The sequence below is a fragment of the Mastomys coucha genome, unplaced genomic scaffold (assembly GCF_008632895.1).
Source record: "Mastomys coucha isolate ucsf_1 unplaced genomic scaffold, UCSF_Mcou_1 pScaffold6, whole genome shotgun sequence".
Taxonomy (NCBI): domain Eukaryota; kingdom Metazoa; phylum Chordata; class Mammalia; order Rodentia; family Muridae; genus Mastomys; species Mastomys coucha.
The window spans coordinates 86,931,228-86,951,933 of NW_022196912.1; the positions used below are offsets into that span (position 1 = coordinate 86,931,228).

The following is a 20,706-nucleotide window of genomic DNA, read 5'->3' on the forward strand; positions in this document are numbered from 1 at the left end:
TAGGCTCCTTTCACCTCAATCCAATTTGAAGCCAAGCTGAAAACATCCGTCAAGCCCTCCATACTCTGACCTTCCTGATCTTTGGACTCAGTGTCGTGATTACTGCTGCCAGCTTTGTGTGCCATTAAGTTACAGGGTAATTGCACAGTACTGAAAACTGCTCTCCGCTGCTGGAGTTCAGACAGGAGAGACGTCTGCAGGTCAGACCACCCATCCTGCAGCACAAGCACACCATTGCCTCCTATCTGTCCGTGAGTGTGGAGCTACATACAGAACCACATAGAGCTTGCCCTCGATAGATGGATGGAGACGTGACAAGAGGTGAAGACTTGAGATCATTCTTGTCCATGTAGTCTTCACTCACCTAACCATGGCAGTTGCTGGGGAGATGATCACTTCTAGCAGAGCCACAGCATGTGATCCATCTAGACCTTTGCCCTTTCTCTGCAGCCTGGTGTGGATTTATATGCAGTAAATTGGATAGTGTGTGTGTGTGTGTGTGTGTGTGTGTGTGTGTGTGAATGTGTTTAATGTTGTGTAAACAAGTTTGTTTACACTTATGAGCATGCATATGGAGTCCTGAAGTTGATGTGGCATATTAATCAATTTCTACCGTATTGAGGCTGTCACCAAACCCAGAGCTCGCAAGCTAGAACCCAGTTCTAGCTTGCTGATTCTGGCTAGCCTGACTTACTGGTTTATTTAGGGGAATCTTATTTCTACCTCCTGAGTGCTGGAATTGTAGATCACCACAATGCCTGCCCTGTTTTTCCATGAATCCTGGGGATCTTCACTCCAGCCTCTCTACCTTCAAGGGAGGAGCCATCTCTCCAAGCCAGTTTGGGCACATTGGTTTGGTCATAATCATTTCAAAGGCCAAATTCTGGAAGGGAAAACTTTCAGGTGTTTCCATCAGGTGGAGACCATAGAAAACTCTGAAGGCTGGGCAGCTCTTTGATGGGTAGTTGAGTAGATGCCAGCTTTGCGGTATTTGGGGTAAAGGACTAGGTTCTAATTACTGAGGCCTGCTTCTTACATTGTACATTGTGCTACATCTCTATATCTGTATGCTCCCTCCCAATAATATAGACTTTGCTTAAGTTTAAAGAAATTTTGAGGGGACTGAATAAATAGCTTGGTGGTTAAGAGCACTTATTGCAGAAGAACCAGTAATTCTACCTCTGGATATCTAAATTATTAAAAAAAAAAAAAAAACATAACATACATTCAGAAAACAAGAAACAGTAATGATATGCATACTGGGGCTTCAGAGATTGCTCAGTGGTTGAAAGCACTTGTTGCTTTTGCAGAGGATCTGGGTTCAATTCCCCACACCCACATGGTGGCTCACAACCATCTGTAACTCCAGTTCCAGGGGCTATAACACCTCTTCCTGGCCTCTTCAGGCACCATGCACACGTGTAAGACACAGACAGGGACTTGCAAGGAAAGTACTCATACATATAAAATAAATGTTTTGACATTGTCTGGACAGTGAAGGAAATGCCCCACCTGCCCTTTGATCTCTTCCCTGGCATTTTAATCAACTGTGTTTCCATGGCATCAAACAAACAATATGAGCACAGACAAAGGTTGCTTTTCTTTCTGTTTTCTTTTTTTCCTTCCTTTGTCTGAGAAGGCCTCTCTATGTCACAAAGTTTTCTTCTAAGCCCATGCTAGCCTCAGGTTCAGTTGTCCTGTCTCAAACCTGCTGAGCATCTGTATTTTTATCAAACTTTGATAGGTTTGGAGTTTTCTGAGAAAATAAACAGTTCCTAAGTCGAGATGGGTTTGTTCATGTTACTAGGTGATGTTAAAATTCCTTCTCAGAGGGAGTGCCATCAGCAACTTCTACCCCTTCTCCTCAGGGAGAGCTACCACCAACATCTACCACTTCTAAATTCCAAAGGATAAGCGGAGGCACCCTTCTGTTCAAGTCACTCTGGAGAATCAATGATGGTATCGCACAGTACGTAGGTGAGGGGTGGCTTATCCCTATTGATGAGATGAAAACCTTTCCCTCGTCTCCTTCAGCCAAAAATACTGTCCCCAACAACCCTGCCATGTGCAATTAAGGCTGAGTTACATACAATAGGGGGTAGGGAGCAACTGGATGCCCAGGTGAGAGTGTAGCCTTCCCACCATCCATGAGAGGATGCAGACCCATCTGTTTTACCTTCCCAGTGCTGTTATCCTTAAATACACTTTCCTACTGGGTGGTGGTGGCACACGCCTTTAATCTCAGCACTTGGCAGATGGATTTCTGAGTTCGAGGCCAGCATGGTCTACAGAGTTGAGTTCCAGGACAGCCAGGGCTACACGGAGAAATCCTGTCTCAAATTAAAAAAAAAGAAGAAGAAAAAAACTACTTTCTCATGTGGTGACCCCCCTCCATCAAATTATTTTGTTGCTACTTTATAACTGTAGTTTTGCTACTGTTTTGAACTGTAAAGTAAATATCTGATATTCAGGATCTCTGAAATGTGACTCCTGCTGGAGATCCACAACTTGAGAACAGCTTAATAGTCAACAAGCCCAGCTGGGATGGTCCTTTTGCAAGTAAGCTCAATGAACTCCCCAAGATGGCAGTGGCTTGGGGTCAGAGGACAGTCACACTCAACACTTGTGCTATTTAGTTCTCTCTGCCTCTCTGTGTCTCCTGCTCTAGGAGGAGGGGAAGTGGGTTAATTACACTTATTTCCAGTGCCACTTTCCCAGCTCATTCCTATACCCATTAAGGTCATACTGGACCTACTTGTGACAAATCTACAGTCCCTTGTGACAGGGAGCATTTATAGTTAATGTCCTCATCCCTGCTTCCAAGGTAAAGAAACATTCCAAGTCTCATTGTCTTGGGCTTATCTGTTCAGTCCAGAATCTGAGGAGGTTCCCGGAGATGATGCTAGACATTTCTCAAAAAAAAGAAAAAAAAAAAACTATGAAGGAAAGAGGATACTTTTTATAGGACACCAGGTTAATAATACACAAAATACATACATCATTTCCGTATGTACCAGGTATAAACAAGTAGAGTGTGAAATTCACCATACAACCCCAGTCATGTAAGTACCTTCCAAGATGAAATACTCTATAGACCCAGAACTAACAAAGTCTGTGAGATTTAGAGGAGGGAAGTAAGACTGTCAGAAGAAACTGAAAACCAAAGGGTAAGATAGTTCATGTTTGCGTTTAGGAAGCTCAGTGTTAGCATATCTGCGCTTCCCAACCTAATTGATAGATTCGATAAGATCTCAACCAAAATCCAATAATTTACTCTGTGCTTGTTGACAAGCTGTATCTAGAATCTATTGAGCAAGTCCAGTGTTTTGACATTTTTATATAACATCATTCACAAACTTCGTGCTCAGAAACTGTACAAATCATGTTAGAAGAAAATATGGTTATGTTTTAACCATATTTTGTGTTGGGCCATATCCATAGCCCTCATGTGGCACCAGGGGATTGGACACACCCAGAGGAGGCCAGAGACCCCCTAATAGCCAACACTATTGAAGGAGAGCAAATCTGGGACCTTGGAAGAGGTCCATGAGTGGGAAACAGAGACGCAGAAGCCACTTAGGATCAGCAGCTGACATTTCGACAAAGGGAGCCAAGACTACACGATGCAACAGATGGCCTGGGCACAGACCACAGTGCATCCTCCTCCAAATTAAAAAAAAAATGTGTGACGGACCCAAATGCAAAACAGAACTAAGAAAAACTCGAGAAAAGATGGAAGAAAATCTGGCTTGAGTTTAGTTTTGATGACCAGCAAAGCCATAATCTATGAAAGAAACAAAACTCCAAACTTTCTGAGCTCAGAAAGCCAGCTCAGTGGTAGAACTCTCCCTTAGCATGCCCCAGGCCATGAGTTTGAGGCCCCAGCATCTCCAAAAGAAGAGAGGAAGAAAAAAACTAATACTCTGTAAAAAACAGTCAAGAGAATGAAACTCTGAGCCATTGCCTAGTAGAAAGTTCTTTCAACTGACATCAGATAAAAGGTTGTTACCCAAGATGTACAAAGACCTCTTAAAACTCAGCAGCTGCTCTTACTCCTGCTTCTCCACCTTGCCTCTTGCCCCCTTGCTCCCCATCTCTCCCCATTCCCTTCCCCCCTCTCTCCACGTGGTCATGGCCAGCCCCTACTTCTCTACTCTATCCTTCTCTCTGCCTTTCTCTGCCTCTGCTATCCTCTTAACTCCCCTGCTCATGCCCTAAATAAACTCTATTCTGTACTGTAAAAAAAACAAAAAACAAACAAACAAAAAAAACAAGAAAACCTCAGCAACTACAGATGAACCAAAGACCTGGGTACCTCACAGGAAAAACACCTATGAGAAGATCCACACTGGTATCAAGAGGAAAAATGCAGATTCAAAGCAATGAGATACCACCACACCCTAGAGTGGCCAGAACCCAGAGGAGACAACACCAAATGCTGGCTAGGACGCAGAGCAACCACAACTCTCATTCACTGATGAGGAAATGCAGATGGCATGGATCCATTGGAGAACAGATGGGCATTTCTTATGAGACTGTAATTTTTTTTTACTATAAAGCCCAAATGGATTGAGAATATAAGCCCATGCATAAACCTACAGGCAGATTCTTAGAGCAGCCTTAGTAATAGTTTCCAAAACTCAGAAGTCACCAAAATGCCTTCCAGTTAGTAGGTGAATAGTATAGGAGCAGGTGATGATAAGAGATTACTCAGTGCCAAAAAAGTATCTGAAGCAATCAAGCTATAAAAAGACACCAAGGAACTCAGTTGCATGGTGCTAAGCAAAGGAAACCAATTTAAAAAAAAAAAAAGGTCATGTACTGTCTGGTGTCATTTATATGACTTTGTGGGGGGAAAAATGGAAACAATTAAAAAAAAATCAATGGTCACCAAATAGACAGTAGAGCCAGGATCTTTAAATGTGAAAATGACCATGTAATAGTACAAAAGTGGGCGCGTGTCAATAAACTTGCAACCCCAATCGAGGACACCAATTTAAACATTTTAGTGCAGATAGCAATTTGTCAATGCAGGTTCATCGGTCTGTCTCTGGTGGACTGCTGATGTAGGGGAAGATATGCTTGAGTAGAGGTAGAGAGTATATTGGAATCTCTGGGACTTTCTGTTCAGCTGCTAGTCTGAAAGTACTCTAAAACAGAAAGTGCACTTGCCAAAAATAAGAAGTCCCCTGTGTGTGTGGCCAAGAAATGTGCATGTCAAGTTCAGGCTTTGTATACCCAACCACATGCAGCAAGTCAGCAACTGGATTGGGTGATTTTTTTAAGCCCTTGACTTGCCCAGCTTATCTAAAAACACAAAACCAATAGGACAGCTCAGCAGGTAAAGGTGCTTGGTGTGAGACGGATTATATGATTTCCATCCCTGGACCGTATGTGCTGGAAGGAGAGGGCTGACACTAGCAAGTTACCCCCTGCCCTCCTTACCATGCAAGCATGCCATAGCAGCTGAGCATGTGTCCCCCACCACCTACATGTGTGTATTGGCAGGGGTGGGGGGGTGGATAGATAGATAGATAGATAGATAGATAGATAGATAGATAAATAGAATGTTTAAAAATAAAGCCCAGTGAAGAAGCTTCTCATGCTTCCTTGGCTGACGTTTACACAGCAGTTCTTCAGGACCTAAAACCCAATTATCCCATTGCTGAACCATTTAGAAGCCAAAGGGAAGAAAAAGCTGGCCTTGGGCATGCTCTTGGGCAGTTCGGTGTATAAACCTTTAAGATTTACAATTTAAGGTAGGTTTTTCAAGTTGTTGTTAGAAGACTCACAATAAAACCCCTCAGTCCCTCCTTTCCCCCCCTCCTTTCCTTCATCCTTCCCTCCCTCCCTCTATCCCTCTCTCCCTGCCTCCCTTTTTCCCTCCCTTTCCCCCTCCCCTTCCCAGCTACATTAGTAAGCCTCATTATGCCCTTAGTGGAAAACCATCTTTAACTGCTGCCTTGAATGTGAGCTGTTTAACCCTGAAGCCAAGCTGCTCTGTGACCTAACATTTTTACGGCGGGGTTAGAGTACAAGCTGATCCCCCAGTTCCCCAGTGTCTACAAGAGGCTACATGAGGAGTCACACCAGCACTGTGCTAAAGGACATTGATTGGCTTTTCCCTCCCTAGACTGTGGCAAGGAGACCCTTACAATCTAGAGCTACCTATACTTATTGAGGACACGCCACCAAAGGCTGCCCCCTCTTCCTGTCAGCCTATTCCAGTCCCTTGGACCAACAACTCAACAACACACAGCACCCGAGAATTGAGTTCTAGAGTTTCCTCTGTTACTGTCAGACATGAGCAGTGAAATTATATCAGTTCCTCAAGCCCAGTCGCTTTCCATCTGGGAAGCAGGAAAGAGCAGTTCTGAAAGTCCCTGCGAGATGCTGTCCCCCACCTCTGAGGCCTGTAGCCCTTGGGTCCTGGGAAGTCACAGCAGGCAACATTCTAACTGGAACTAAACAAACCATTCTGGTTGTGCTGTTTATCAGCCACAGCTATGGAACCTAGCTCCTTGCCCTGCGTTTGTGAAGGGCACGATGGAAGGGCAGTTACTGAGAGCATGTGACCTTTCAGCAGAGATGAGGCTTACTGCAAGGTTCCTGTTGTTAGACTACAGTAGTGACATCCTTCAGGGCCCATCTGGACTTCACCAAAAGCACATACATCACTAAGTCAATTTGCATCATTACCCTGGCTCTTCCCCATGGAAGTCACTGCAGTGACCTGGGAAGACAGTAGGTAGAAGTGTAGAAAGTAGCAGATGAAGTCGCCGGACAGATCCACTGTTCTCACTGGGTGCCCCACATTTTAACTGGGCTTGGAGTATCCAGACTTCTAAGTTGAATGTTCCAAACTCAATGCCCATTATCATTATGGGGACTTAGTGACAGTTTGGCTCAGCAATATTTTTTAAGGTTTGGTCTTTTTTAATATATGCATGTGTAGTTGTATATCATATGTCTAAGGGGCCCTGAGAGAAGGTACCAGAGCCCAATGTGGCTATTGGGAACTGAACTCAGGTTCTTTAGAAGAGCAAGTGCTCTCAACTAGTAGCCTTCTCTCCAGCCCCGTGGATAGATGAGGATTCTTTAAAACAACTTTTTATTTGGAAAAAAGTCTCACACAAAAAAGTTGTAAAAACAACATAAAGATCCCCCATTTGCCTAGACACATGCTGTTAATATGCTATCATTTCATTTTAACATGTTATGTCTGTATCTATGCACATATCATTTTTCCTGGACCTTTTGAAATATACATATACCTATAGAATGTCATTTCATTTCTGAGCACTCGCTCAAATGTATATTTTCTGAAAGTGAAAATTCTTTACTCTAAAAGGCCCCTAGACCTCAGCACAACTGATGCCGTCCATGTTAGAAGCACCATTCTGACCTTAGACCACACCATGTAGGCCCTAACACCTGACAAAATAGGAACAAAGACCTAATCCATAGTTCCAGGAGACTGTAATGTACTAAATGTACTGAACTTGCTTTTTGGCTTGTATACTTCTGCTTCATGCTAACTATGCTTGCAAACTGAAATGTGGTCAGCAGGATGTAGCTTTTGTACATATAAGACAAGACCTGTACGGTTCAGGGCTGCATGATTGAGCAAGTTCCCTGTGCAGCTGCTGGCCAGCAATAAAGACTTCCTTTTCAGCTTTAAGAGTGTCTGTGTGTTGGTCTTACCTCACAATGTTCTGGAGGCCCCAGCAAGATTCCTAAAGACTTAGATGCCAGGAGTATCAGATCCCTTCTGGGGTGATGGGGGAAATGGTCCGTTTCTAAGGGCAGTACACCCTGAGATATTTCAGGGCCCCATAAACTTCTCCCATCTCTATTCCTACCACATCAGAAGCTCCTGATGCCCCCATCCTGAAATGGGGAATTACAGAAAATTGCCTGAATCTGTTGCCTCCAGAGGTAAGTCTGTTTATTGTGCCTTCTGAATAGAACATTTAGTAAACTGGACACAGCCCTAATTCCAATGTCTGAGATCCACGTGAGGTATCACCACACTCCTGTTTTAAGTACGTGTGGTGGGTACCCCTGTTTGCCTGTTTGTGTGTCTCTCTATGTGTTTTCTGTCAGCACTGTTAGTTGGAGAAACAGATCTAAAATGGGAGGAGTAAGCAGTCCCAAGATACCATTGAAATGCTTGTAAAAACACTTCAAAGAGGGCTTTGCAGACAAGAATGAATACAGTCTGTTTCTCACTGACCTGGAAAACTCCAAACCTTCTGTAAAATTGATTAGCCTCTTTTGGAGTCAGGTGACCCAGTGAAGGATCTCTTGTCCCTCAGACATTTCAGGCTACCTGGAAAGTGGTGACTGGAGGCCCCGCCCACACCAACCAGTTTTCCCTTTATTGACCTATTGCTTTCTTTGGTTGAAGCCTCACTCCCCTAGCTTAACACCCATACCCTCTTATTGGGAACCCAAATACTCTAGGTTCAGCCAGGCCTCACCAAGGAAGATGGAGGTAGTTCCCCCAGCTGTGCTGGGTAAAGGAGATAGTTTCTTCTACCTTAGGTCCCTTCTCACCACCACACATCAAGAGTGGCTCTGACTATAGGGGGACCACAGTTGTGACTGCCAATAGTTCTTGGCCACCCTCTTCACAGCCAAGGAAAGGGACAGGATCCTGCTTGAGAGTAGGAAAGCCACTTTTGGACTGGACAAGAGATTGCTGTTAGACAATGTAGCCCCAAATAGAGCAGATTTTCCCCTCTGCCTGACTTGACTAAAATCCCAATAGTGACCTATATAAGGAGGATCTGGACAATTTTCACCAAGCCCCACCAAGCTGTCTAAGGTAAGTGAGGTTATACAAGTACCCCTGATAATCTGCTCAATTCCTGAAGCACCTCTGTGAGGTTTACTAGATGTTCACCCACATAGACCCAGATATACCAGAAAACCAGAGATCAACTAATACTACTCTTGTTATACAGTTGGCTCCAGACATTAAAAAGGAGCTTCCAAAATTAAAATAGTTTGAGGGTATATAAATAGGTCCTGGTTATTGGAGATTGATCAAAGGGTTTATAATAACTGTGACTCTAGAAGAAAACAAAAGATTGGCCTGAGCAGTAGTGATGGTTCCTAGGGAGACAGGTAAAAGAGATCCCCAAATGGGACGCTGGAGACACCGGGAAAGGAAGAAGCTAGAAAAGGACCAAAGTGCGTATTGTAAGAAAGAAAGAACACTGCAAGAGAGTGCCCAAGTAAGAAAGGGGAATAAAAATGCCCCATTTTCCATTGGGGTGAGCCTGTAGGAGCCCACAGTAACGCTAAAGGTAGGGAACACATCTCTTAAATTTTTGGTCAACACAGGAGGGGCCCACTTAGTCCTGACAGAGCCTCTTGGATCAGTGACTTCTCAACAGACAACTGTCCAAGGACAACTGGACAGACTGCCCTCTTTCCCTGGATAAGCTCTCAGATGGTAGACTTGGGACAAGATACTCTCACTCCTCAGTCATTCACACTGCCACTATCCCCTAATTGGGAGAAAATTACTACAAAAACTATGGGCCATCATATCCTTTGTGGAGGTCACTGCTCACCTTACTTTGAATCCCCTTCAGCCTCCAAATCATATTCTGACTTGCCCCCTCCCAGAGGAATACCTCCTCCAAAAGGTCTCATACCAAAAAATTATGCTTAAGTTTTGAGACACTTGCAAAACCATACCCTGAGGATAATCCACCAGGATTGGCTCTACAGAGCACCAATTGCCATCCAATTACTAAAAACAGCTACCCCAGTACTAATCAAACAGTACCCTGGGGTCTGGGAAGCCAAGAAAGGGATTACTGAACACATTAACAGGCTACAGGAAACACTCGTCCTCAACCCTTGTCATTTCCCTTGATACACTCCCGAGATCTCAATCCTAAAGCTGGGCACCAACCTATGCAGGAACTCAAGATCAAAAAGTGGGTAGAAATCACTCACCCTCTGGTTCTTAACCCCTACATCTCTCTGAATCTCCTGGCACCAGAAAAACAAGAATATACAAGAATATTCTGGAGTTAAAGATGCTTTCTATGGTCTCCCATTGGCACCTATAAGCCAGCCCATTGTTGCCTTTGAATAAACTGATCCCAAAGGAAGTTTAACAGGTCAACTGACATGGACTAGGTTTCCACGAGAGTTCAAGACTTGCTCACATTCTGTGAGGTCTTGAGTGCTAATCTCCTGACTTTTCAGTAGAGGTGTCTGAAGAGTCCTGTTACAATATGTAGATGAACTTCTCATAGCTTCAAAACCAGAGAAGGCCAGTAAGAAGAGCACTGAAGTTCTGCTAGAGACACCAGAGGTCTTAGGGTACCAAGTCTTAGCCAGTATAGTCCAACTATGTATACCCTATGTCACCTACTTGGGCATAACTTGGAAGGAGTCAAACACTGCCTTGGAGCTGAATCTTGGCCACCCTATGGATTCCCAGACCTAAAACAAAGAAATAAATGCAGGGATTTCTGGGGACAGTTGGGTATTGCCACTTGTGGAGACCATGTTCACAGAGCTAGCTAAGACACTAGTACAGGTGGCACCCAGTTACTACAATTGACAAAGAGTTTTCAAGGACCTAAAGAAGGCCCTTATTTCTGCACCATTCCTAATCTTACTAAAAGTCTTCTACTTCTATATGAGTGAGTCCCAGAGTATTGAAAGGGGAGTCTTTGCTTAGGCACTGGGACCCTGAGAGAGGCTAGAGGCCTACCTATCCAAAATACTTGATTCTGTTTCTGTTATTTGGCCAGTTTATTTCTGGGCAGTTGCTACTACAGCTATGCTAGTGACAAGCTGACAAGCTGACTTGGGCCAGGAACTGTTCCTAACCTATAGGAGCACTCTATAGAGGCCCTCTGGTGGATGTCCAACACATGAGTAGCTCACTATCAAGCACTTCTCTTGGACAAAGCCCCATATTTAATTCTGTAAAACTTCAGTATAAACCCAAACATAGTACTGTCAGACAAGAACCTAACAGAGCAGCTCCATGGTTTCCTGAAAGTGACTGATGGAGTCCAACCCACCAGACCTAACCTAACAGATGTCTGGCTATGAGACAGGAGCTGTTTTGTTCAGATGGTAGCTGTTTTATTCAGAATACAACCAGGTATGCTGGGGCCTACAATTGTCACCTTGTACTGGACAATGTGGGCCCAGTATCTCAGCCGAGAAACTTTAGCACAAAGGGCTGAGCTTCTGAAGTTAACTGAGGCACATTGTTAGGGGAAGAGAAAGTCACTGTATAAACAGACTAGGGTATGCGATTGCCATAGAGCTTGTCTGTGGGCCCTCTATCAGGAAAGGGGAGTCTTCACCTTGACCAGAAAGGAAGTGAAAACCAAACAAACAAAAGCCTGGCATTGTCCACCATAAAGAGCATCAAAAAGGGAATTCCCCCAGAGGCCCAAGGGGACAGGGCAGCAGACTTGGCCACCTGGAAGGCAGCCCTAGAACCAGTGGGGCCTCTCCAGATCTAGGTTACTTTGCCGGAACCCAAATTTCTCCTGTGCCGAAACTGCACACAGGAAAAAAAAATCAAGTAGGCAAAGAGGAAAGATATCAAACAAGAGGACAATGGATGGTGGTTCCTGCTCTACAGTACACCCATTCTTGCTGTTCTCAGAAGGCAAATGGTCGTTAAACACCTCCAGGCCACCCACCTAGGGACATCCAAAACTGCTGAGTTATTACATTTCTGCACTAGACAATCTTGTCAAAGACATTGGATCCCGCTTAGATGTACCACCTGTGCACAAGTAAATCCCAAAGGGGGCGGAGGAAGTCCCAGAAGGAATGCAAACCCAAGGAAGCACCTTCAGAAGTAACTGAACACAGACTTACACAGACGACACCTACGGTTACTGAGTATACATATTTGTTAATTTTCATAGATACCTTTTCTGAATGGATGGAAGCCTATCCAAATCAAATGGAGATCATCTCAATGTTCACCAAGAAACTACTCCAAGGGTTGATTTCTAGGTTTCAATTGACCGCCCCTTACCCTGGGGCCTGACAAAGTCTGGGCCTTCACCACCAAATTTTCCCAAATTCTGATATAAATGTTGATTGAACACTACATCGTGGCCACAGCCACAGAGCTCAGGTCAGGTAGAAAGGATAAATAAGGACTTAAAGGAAAATTTAAATATATCCATGAGACAAGTGAAAATTGGGGCAACCTCCTACTATTTGTCTAAGGGCCAGGGGCACCCCCATATTGGCAAGGTTTCACTCTATTTGAAATGATGTTTGAGAGACTTCCTCCTCTCCTTCCTAAACTAAGAAATGTTCATAAACTGGGGATTGCAAACTATTCTCTTCTCAAGTCCTTACAAGCCCTACAATAAGCCCAAAAGACTATTCATCAAAGAATTTGGGAGGCCACACCCTGGCCTATGTCTGAGCTTGCCCACTGTTCCAGCCTTACACATAAGGTAAAAAACGATTCTGACCCAGATCCTGAAGTCAACACATGAAAAGGCCTCTACTCTGTGGTCCTCACCGTTCCTATAGCAATGAAAGTTACCAGTGTCACCCTGTGGATCCACCACATCCAGCTCAAGGAGGCAATAGAGGACAACATTAGATTTGTCATCACCAGGTCTTCCAACCTGCTAAAGGTAAAACTGACCCAGGCTCTACAACTATGATTGTCCTGTTTTGTCTTCTTTGTCTACCCATGGTAAAGGCCCATAACCCCCATGAGCCAAGACCCTGGATATGAAAATCACGAAAGATGGGAGCTCATAGTCAATGTATCCACTAAAACCCAACCCACCTTCCAGGTAGACTTCTGTAAAATATTACATGCAGGAGTACCTTGGAAAATAGGCCACAAGGAAATTTACTCCTGGGTCTTTGGGTACACTACTGAAGAAAGAGGGTTCTGATCTATCCAATAATATACTTCTCCTAATGATAGATGGCCCCCTGAGCTTCCATTGGCCCCCTGAGCTTCCAAGAGCTGGGCAACTACCATTGTGTGTGCCCAGAGCAGTTGTAAAATCAGTGGGAGTGCTGGGCAGTGGTGGCATATGCCTTTAATCCCAGCATTTGGAAGGCAGAGGCAGGCAGATGTCTGAGTTCAAGGCCAGCCTTGAACTCAGCCTGGTCTACAGAGTGAGTCCCAGTACAGCCAGGACAGCAGGGCTATACAGAGAAACCCTGTCTCATAAAACAAACAAACAAACAAACAAAAAAGACAAAAAATCAGTGGGGGCACACTGACTCCTTCACAGCCCTAGCAAGGAAACCATCACAACCCACCCGTGGTTTTGGGCAATCCAATCCCAGTCTATAAATGTTAGGGCCTGTGAGAAAGCTGGAGATCATTATTTTTTTTATTAGATGTTTTCTTTATTTACATTTCAAATGTTCCCCCTTTCCCAGTTTCCCCCCTACATTCCCCTTATCTCATCCATCCTCCCCCTGCTTCTATGAGGGTGTTTCCCCACCCATCCAGTCCTGTCTCTCTGTCCTGGCATTCCCCCACACTGGAGCATTGAGCCTTCACAGGACCAAGGGCCTCTCCTCCCATTGATGCCCAATAAAACCATCCTCTGCTACATATGCAGCTGGAGCCATGGAGTCCTTCATGTGTATTCTTTGGTTGGTAATTTAGTCTTTGAGAGCTCTGTGGGGTCTGGTTGGTTGATATTGTTGTTCTTCCTACGGGTTGCAAACCCCTTCAGCTCCTTCAGTTCTTTCTCTAACTCCTCTATTGGGGACCCCATACTCAGTCCAATGGTTGGCTGCAAGTATCCGCCTCTGTATTTGTCAGGCTCTGGCAGAGCCTGTCAGGAGACAGCCATATCAGGCTCTTGTCAGCTTGCACCTCTTGGCATCCACAATAGTGTCTGGGTTTGGTGACTGTATATGTGATGGATCCCCAGGTGGAGCAGTCTCTGGATGGCCTTTCCTTCAGTCTCTGCTCCACACTTTGTCTCCATATTTCTTTCCATGAGTATTTTGTTCTCCTTTCTAAGAAGGACTGAAGCATCCACACTTTGGTCTTCCTTTTTCTTGAGCTTCATGTGGTCTGTGAATTGTATCTTGGGTATTTCTAGCTTTTGGGTTAATATCCACTTATCAATGAGTGCATACCCTGTGTGGTTTTGGGGATTGAGTTACCTCACTCAGGATGACATTTTCTAGTTCTACCCATTTCCCTAAGAATTTCATGAACTCATGTACCACATTTTCTGTATCCATTCCTCTGTTGAAGGACATCTAGGTTCTTTCCAGCTCCTGGCTATTATAAATGAGGCTGCTATGAACATAGTGGAGCTATAGTCCTTGTTATATGTTGGAGCATCTTCTGGGTATATGCTCAGGAGTGGTATAGCCAAAGATCATTATTTGGAAACCAGTAGAACCTAGGAAGTCAGGTTCTCCATGTCAATGGACAAGACAAAGGTAGCAAATTATTATCCAAAAAAATAAAACCTCCACCTAAGGTCATCTGACCCATTGACCCAAACTAGCTCATTTTAGTACCCCTGGAACACAAGCCCTCAAACTCCTGTCTCACCAGAAATTATGTTAGTAGCCATGTGCTAAAGATCCAGAAATCAAGGGAAACCAGCCCTTCTGTGTTCAGGATGCCAACATGAGTATATCAGTTCCTTAACCATTCTCAACCAGACATAAGTAAAAACTGCTGGCTATACCTAGACCACAACAAGCCCCCATATTATGTCAGGGTTAAAATTAATCAAACGATAAACTACACTTTTCATCTGACAACTGTAAATAGGACCAACTGAAGATGACTCTGGGGAACCTTTAAGGAAAGGGAGCCTGCTTATTGTCACCAAGATATCCCCTAGATAGTTCCTTTGATGCCAATTGCTGTAGACATACAAAACAGGTTAATTCCAGAAACCATGGTCTGCAGGCCCCAGAGACCCCCTGGCTTGTTTGCACTAAGGACTTGACCACCCTTAGTACAAACCAAGGGTTTGCACCAAGTGTGCATCATCTGAATTGTGTGCACTGAAGGAGGCTGCCTCCCTTTGTGAAAGAAAGGATTCCCCTAGGTCTAGGTCTGGGCTTCTCTGTGTACAGCAAGCTGTCCTCATTCTCATTCCTGCTAGTGCAGGGCAGGCATTCCAGGATCAGCTGTAGGTGGACTTCATTGTAGGGAATAAAAACTTTTAAGAACTTAGTACTCAAGTACACACAGCCCTGGGCTCCCTGGAAAATCTACTTCCACTGCAAAGGCAGATAAACCCCTTAGCTGTGGTTGTCCCATGGAGCTGCAGAGGCCAGGACCTCCTCATGAAACAAGGAGATCTCTATATGACCCTGGGAAAAACTTGTTTGCTTCTATGTCAACAAGTCAGGGGTAATTAAAGAAAGTTTAGACATGATCGAAAAACACCTTGAGGTGGGGAGGGACAGAGAGAAGAAAAAAAACCTGACAACTGTTACCAGTCCTTTGTCTCTGGTCCCTTGGCTAACTACTCTACTTACTGGCATTGCTGGGCCATTCATTAATCCTTTCGTTCCTAGCTCTCACTACAGAACCATACATGCTCAACTGCCTACTTAATTATGTAAAACAAAGAGTAAATCCTGTTAAAGTGTTAATTTTGAGGGTATAATAAAATCCCCAGCCCCAAGATAAGTACACTATCTAACTCATGCCCATAGAACCCAGTCCTTAGTACAACTGAAGACATGTTAGAGACATCATTAAAAGCCAGCATGCAGGCCACTCAACCGAAGACCTAATCCATCAAAGACCTAGTCCGTAGTTCTGCAAAAGTCCCCAGATGTGCTGGCCTTGCTTTTTGGCTTCTGTAATTCTGCTTCTTGTTGGCTGAAGTGTGACAATCAGGATAAGGCTTTTGTGCATATAAAACAAAGAACTGTAAGCTCAGGGCTGCATAATTTGAAAACGTTCCCGTCAATAAAGACATTCTTTTCTGCTTTGAGAGTGTGAGCGTGGTGTTCTCTGGGCTTGCCTCATGACAGTACATCTATCATCTTCATAAATGCACATTGATATTTCATCAGAACACACTGTCAGTGTTCACGTTGTCAGCTGATGTAGTGATGGGCTCCTGTTCCTTCTCTCCAGAAAGGGAGGTAAGATAGATGCTACATCCTGTTGTCATAGTTCTTCAGTCTTACGGTCTTTGGTATTACTCTCTTTTATGGTGCTAAAGTTTTTGATCAATAGTTCTGCATTACATAGAATAATCCTCCCCCCCCACACACACTCAAGACTTAAACCATCTGTGCTCAACTGTGAAGAACACGTGACAGTCACCTTCTCTTGTAGAGGAACATCACAGAAGGGATTAAGTTTAGGATCTTCAGATAACAAAATTAACTGTTCAAGTCCGCAAAGCAAGCCCAACACAGTCCATCACAAGAGGCTTGCGCAAGGATAAGAACAGAGGGTGGACTCAGGTGGCTGTTGTCTTGGAAGATGGAGAGGAAGTCATGAACCAAAGAATACAAAGCATCCCTCCTACACTCTCTGATTCCACTTTTCATGTTTTGTGTTTATCTGATACTTCTTTTTATTAAGTTAGTAATATTTTTGAGTTCTCAGCATCAGGATGTCCTAACCAGAGACAAACAGAGGTTAACTTATTCCTTGTGGTAAGGTAATTTTGGCCATTCAGTCAAACTCCTACATAGTTTTGGAGGGTTTTTTTCTTTTTTTTAAAGGTTGCTTATTGATTGATTGATTGATTGATCAATTGATTTTTTTCAAGACAGGGTTTCTCTATGTAGCCTTGGCTGCCCTGGAACTCACTCTATAGACCAGGCTGGCCTCGAACTCAGAAATACACCTGCCTCTGCCTCCAAAGTGCTGGGATTAAAGGCATGCACCACCACTGCTGGGCTATTTATTTATTTATTATGTATACAGTGGTCTGCCAGCATGAATCCCTGCACATCAGATGAGGACATCAGATCCCATGGCAGATGTTTGTGAGCCACCACATGTTGGGAATTTAACTTAGGACTTCTGGTTGAGCAGCCAGGGCACTTAAGCTCTGAGCCATCTCTCCATGGAGTTTTCTTGGTTTTTCTTTACAGAAAACCAAGAAAATTAATTAATTAATGCTCTGCACTCTTATGAAACTCCCCATCGGCGTAACATCAGCAGACAACCTCATCTGGGCCAGGCTTTAATGATGGTTCAGCTCAAACACTTCATGCTTGCCTAGGTCCTAGGATTCATCTATAGCAGAACTCACCCATGTCCTCCATCAATTTTCCTGTTATCCACTTTTACAACAGTTTATAATTTATTATTGAATGATTCTTAAACCCTAAGCATCCCATATTTAGTAAGAATGCCCTCCATGCCTCTCTTGCCAATCTTGCACATGTGTTCTCAGAATATTGTCTTATTTTGTTTTCTCCCCTAAATTTCTAGAATGTAAACTTTCCAGGTTGACCTACCCTGCTGCAACTATGGAGCGTGCCTTTTCTTCAAGAAAATCTAAGGCCTTTTAATAGGAAATGGCAATATGAACTACTATTGTCTTTGCTTCTGATTATTCCCACAGAGTGAGAAATGTAGATGTGTGCATACATATAACACATGTGTACATGAATGTGCATACATGTATTCTTAAGAACCAAACAATGAAACTAAATTCCGCATGAGAGGTGATAAAGAACATTATAAGCAGGTCAGGAAAAAACAAAGGAATACTTAGAGAAAGGATGGCTAGGTCGATATGCTGAGAAGAATATATTGTTCATATATTGTTCATACCGGCGGAAAATGTTTAGTCCAAACTACACATAATTATTCTTGAAGAAAAGTCAAAAAAGTATTAACCAAAGATGCAAGGCTGAGACGTGGTTTCTGTTCCTGTTGTGCTCAGTCATGACATCTGGAATGACTTAAGCAGTATCAGCTGATTATCTCAGAGTTCCGTCAGCCATAATTTTGACATGGGTCTCCCTGGAGTACATGGAAGCTGGGAGTGGGGATTCTATTCTGGAGACTCTAGGAGTGAATATGTTTCCTTGCCTTTCCCAGCTTTAAACGGCCACTTTGACTTACACCACCCTTCTCATTTCCAAATCCACCGAGGGCAGCTAAACCTTTCTTATGCTACGGTTGTAAGGCCCTTCCCTCTTTGCCACATCCAAAGCCAGGACATTTCTCTGTAGACTTGTGCCATTCCATTTAGATCCAGGAAATAAAGCAGGAAACCTCTCCATTCTGTCATGACCTCAGTCATATCTGCAAAGCCCCTTTCTTCTTGGAAAAGGGCAGATTCACATGTTTCAAGGATGTGGACACCTTTGTGAGACCATTAATTCTTTGTACCAAGAAGTTCAAGACCCAGCCAAATTATAAACTTGAAAGTCTATTAGTTAGAGATAAAATTAGTACAGATCAGAACAATCAAGACATATGTTTCGATGGAACTTCTTAGCTTTAAATGGAAAACAAAGATAATCAGTAACCATAAGATTGTGTTCTTGAGCTGGTGGGATAGCTCAGTAGGTAAGAGCACTGACTGCTCTTCCGAAGGTCCTGAGTTCGGATCCCAGCAACCACATGGTGACTCACAACCACCCATAATGAGATCTGATGCCCTCTTCTGGTGTGTCTAAAGACAGCTACAGTGAATTAAGCTGGAGCGAGCTGGGGCCTGAGCGAGCGGGGCCAGCAGAGGTCCTGAGTTCAATTCCCAGCAGCCACACACATGATGACTCATGGCCATCTATACAACTACAGTGTACTCATACACATAAAGTAAATGAAATAAATCTTAAAAAAAAAAAAAGATTGTGTTCTTAGTGCCGAAAATATCTCACATCAGTATGCATGGCCCTGACCATTCTGTCATCTCACATTGCCTGAGCATTCTCCAGCAGAGATTGCTCCCTTTCTTGTGTATTTAATGAGGTTTAGCGTTGACAGTCTGACTGCAACTCTGAGAGACGTGAGGAGAGAGGCTGCTGTTTTATCATGTGCTGTTACAGAAAGCAGTAGTCCCCATACCAGTCAGTAGGCCCTGCTTCATTGAGAGTAAAAACCCAAGGCTTTGCAATGCTGCACCATCCAGCCCTCTGCTCCATACCAAAACTCACTTCTCACTGAGACTTTACTTTGAGTAGCTACTGCTGGGACACAGCACCTCCTTGCTGCCACTTGAACGTGTGAACTCAGAGTTTTTCTGGGTCACTCTCTCAGGCGATAGTCTCCCCACCCCAGAGAGATCCCTTCAGGCCCCTGTCAGGTCCCCTCAGGACACTTTCTCATGGTGTCTATCCTTCGATCACCCTGTGTAATCATCCTGTCCTCACAAAGCCAGTATTTCATACCCACCTCCATTTCAGTACAAGACTTTCTAACATAATAATACAATTTATTCCTTTGTTTTATATATTATCTGCCAATTTTCTTTTGTTCTAGAGTCAGTATTTGAAAAAAGTACCCAGTAAGTGTGGGTCCTCAGCACACATTGGTGGAATTAATCAATGCGCAAATGCATTAGTAGCAAACCATACTATTTTTTTACTTATATTTGAGGTGGAGCATTGCTGTGTTTTCTGGAATGGCAGGGGTAACAGAATTGGGTAGTAAATATTCCAAGCTACCCCTTAACTTTCACAATGACACAATATCTGTGTTAGAAGGGCCTCAGATAGGAGGAATTGGAAGTGGGAGAAAAACAGTGCTGTAGGACAGAGGGACAAGAGGAGGGTGGGGGAAGGGGAGGACAGAGGAAGGCATTGAACAATGCTATATATAACCTGAAGCAACTTCACTCCCCCCCCTCCACACTAGCCCAATTACCCAGTTTATGGACATCAACAGAATCTCAGGGCACACTGACTTCGTGCTTTCCCATGCAAATGCAAGAGAAAACGCGTGCCTTGTATAGGAAGACTTCTGTCCCCTTCCCTGGTTTCCATGACAGTTAAGGGAAGTAAAAGGAAGAACAAGTTCCATTCTTCATACACCATAGATAATTAGAGGGAGATTCTCTTGTTGCTATGTTCAAGTTAGAAAAACAGTCCAGGATTTTTTTTCCAATTCAAATGTTTATGTTAGAGTCTTGAGATTATGTATGTACATGAGGTATGAGTAAGTGTTTGTGTACATATTCAAAACTCACATATTTGTGTATATAGTCCAGGCCTCCAGATTCCTACATCTAACATCCAACTTAATGTCTCTTCTTGGAAGTGTAGAAGATATTCTAGACTCAGCCGATGTTGCATGCACGTCCCTCATGGAGGGCTCACCTTCCCTTGTCACATGACACATATCCTCTCGGGTAGCCACCCCCACTGGCTTTGCTTTCAGAAGAAATCTGTCTCCCTGGTTGAGTTTTCAGCATCTTCTGACTGCCTTCTTTCCTAGCAGGCCTCTTTCTTAGTCTTGCTCACCTGCACCCTGCACCGTCCGTTCTCAACATAACAACCAGTGTGGTGTTTTCAGAATGTAAGCAAACTTGAGCATCTTTATCATAATGTGCCAGGCCAGTTCAGTTTTGTCCAGAGCCCTTTATATCCACCCGTGTGTGTGTGTGTGTGTGTGTGTGTGTGTGTGTGTGTGTGTGTGTACTGGGAATACACTCACTCATGTAGATTCATGTGGGACCAAAGGGGTCAATAATGTCAGGCGTGTTCCACAATCACTTCTTTGCCTTTTTTTTTCTTTTTTTCTTT

The 20,706-nt window shown here is 43.8% G+C and overlaps 1 long non-coding RNA gene across 1 annotated transcript in view; it reads left to right on the plus strand.

The window, feature by feature from the left end:
* Positions 1–7,738: 7,738 nt before the first annotated feature.
* LOC116080758 overlaps positions 7,739–20,706 on the plus strand; it is a 31,481-nt gene continuing 18,513 nt past the window's right edge. Inside the window, exon 1 of the long non-coding RNA XR_004114593.1 lies at positions 7,739–7,938. This is a non-coding gene — a long non-coding RNA (uncharacterized LOC116080758). The remainder of the gene's footprint in view (positions 7,939–20,706) is intronic.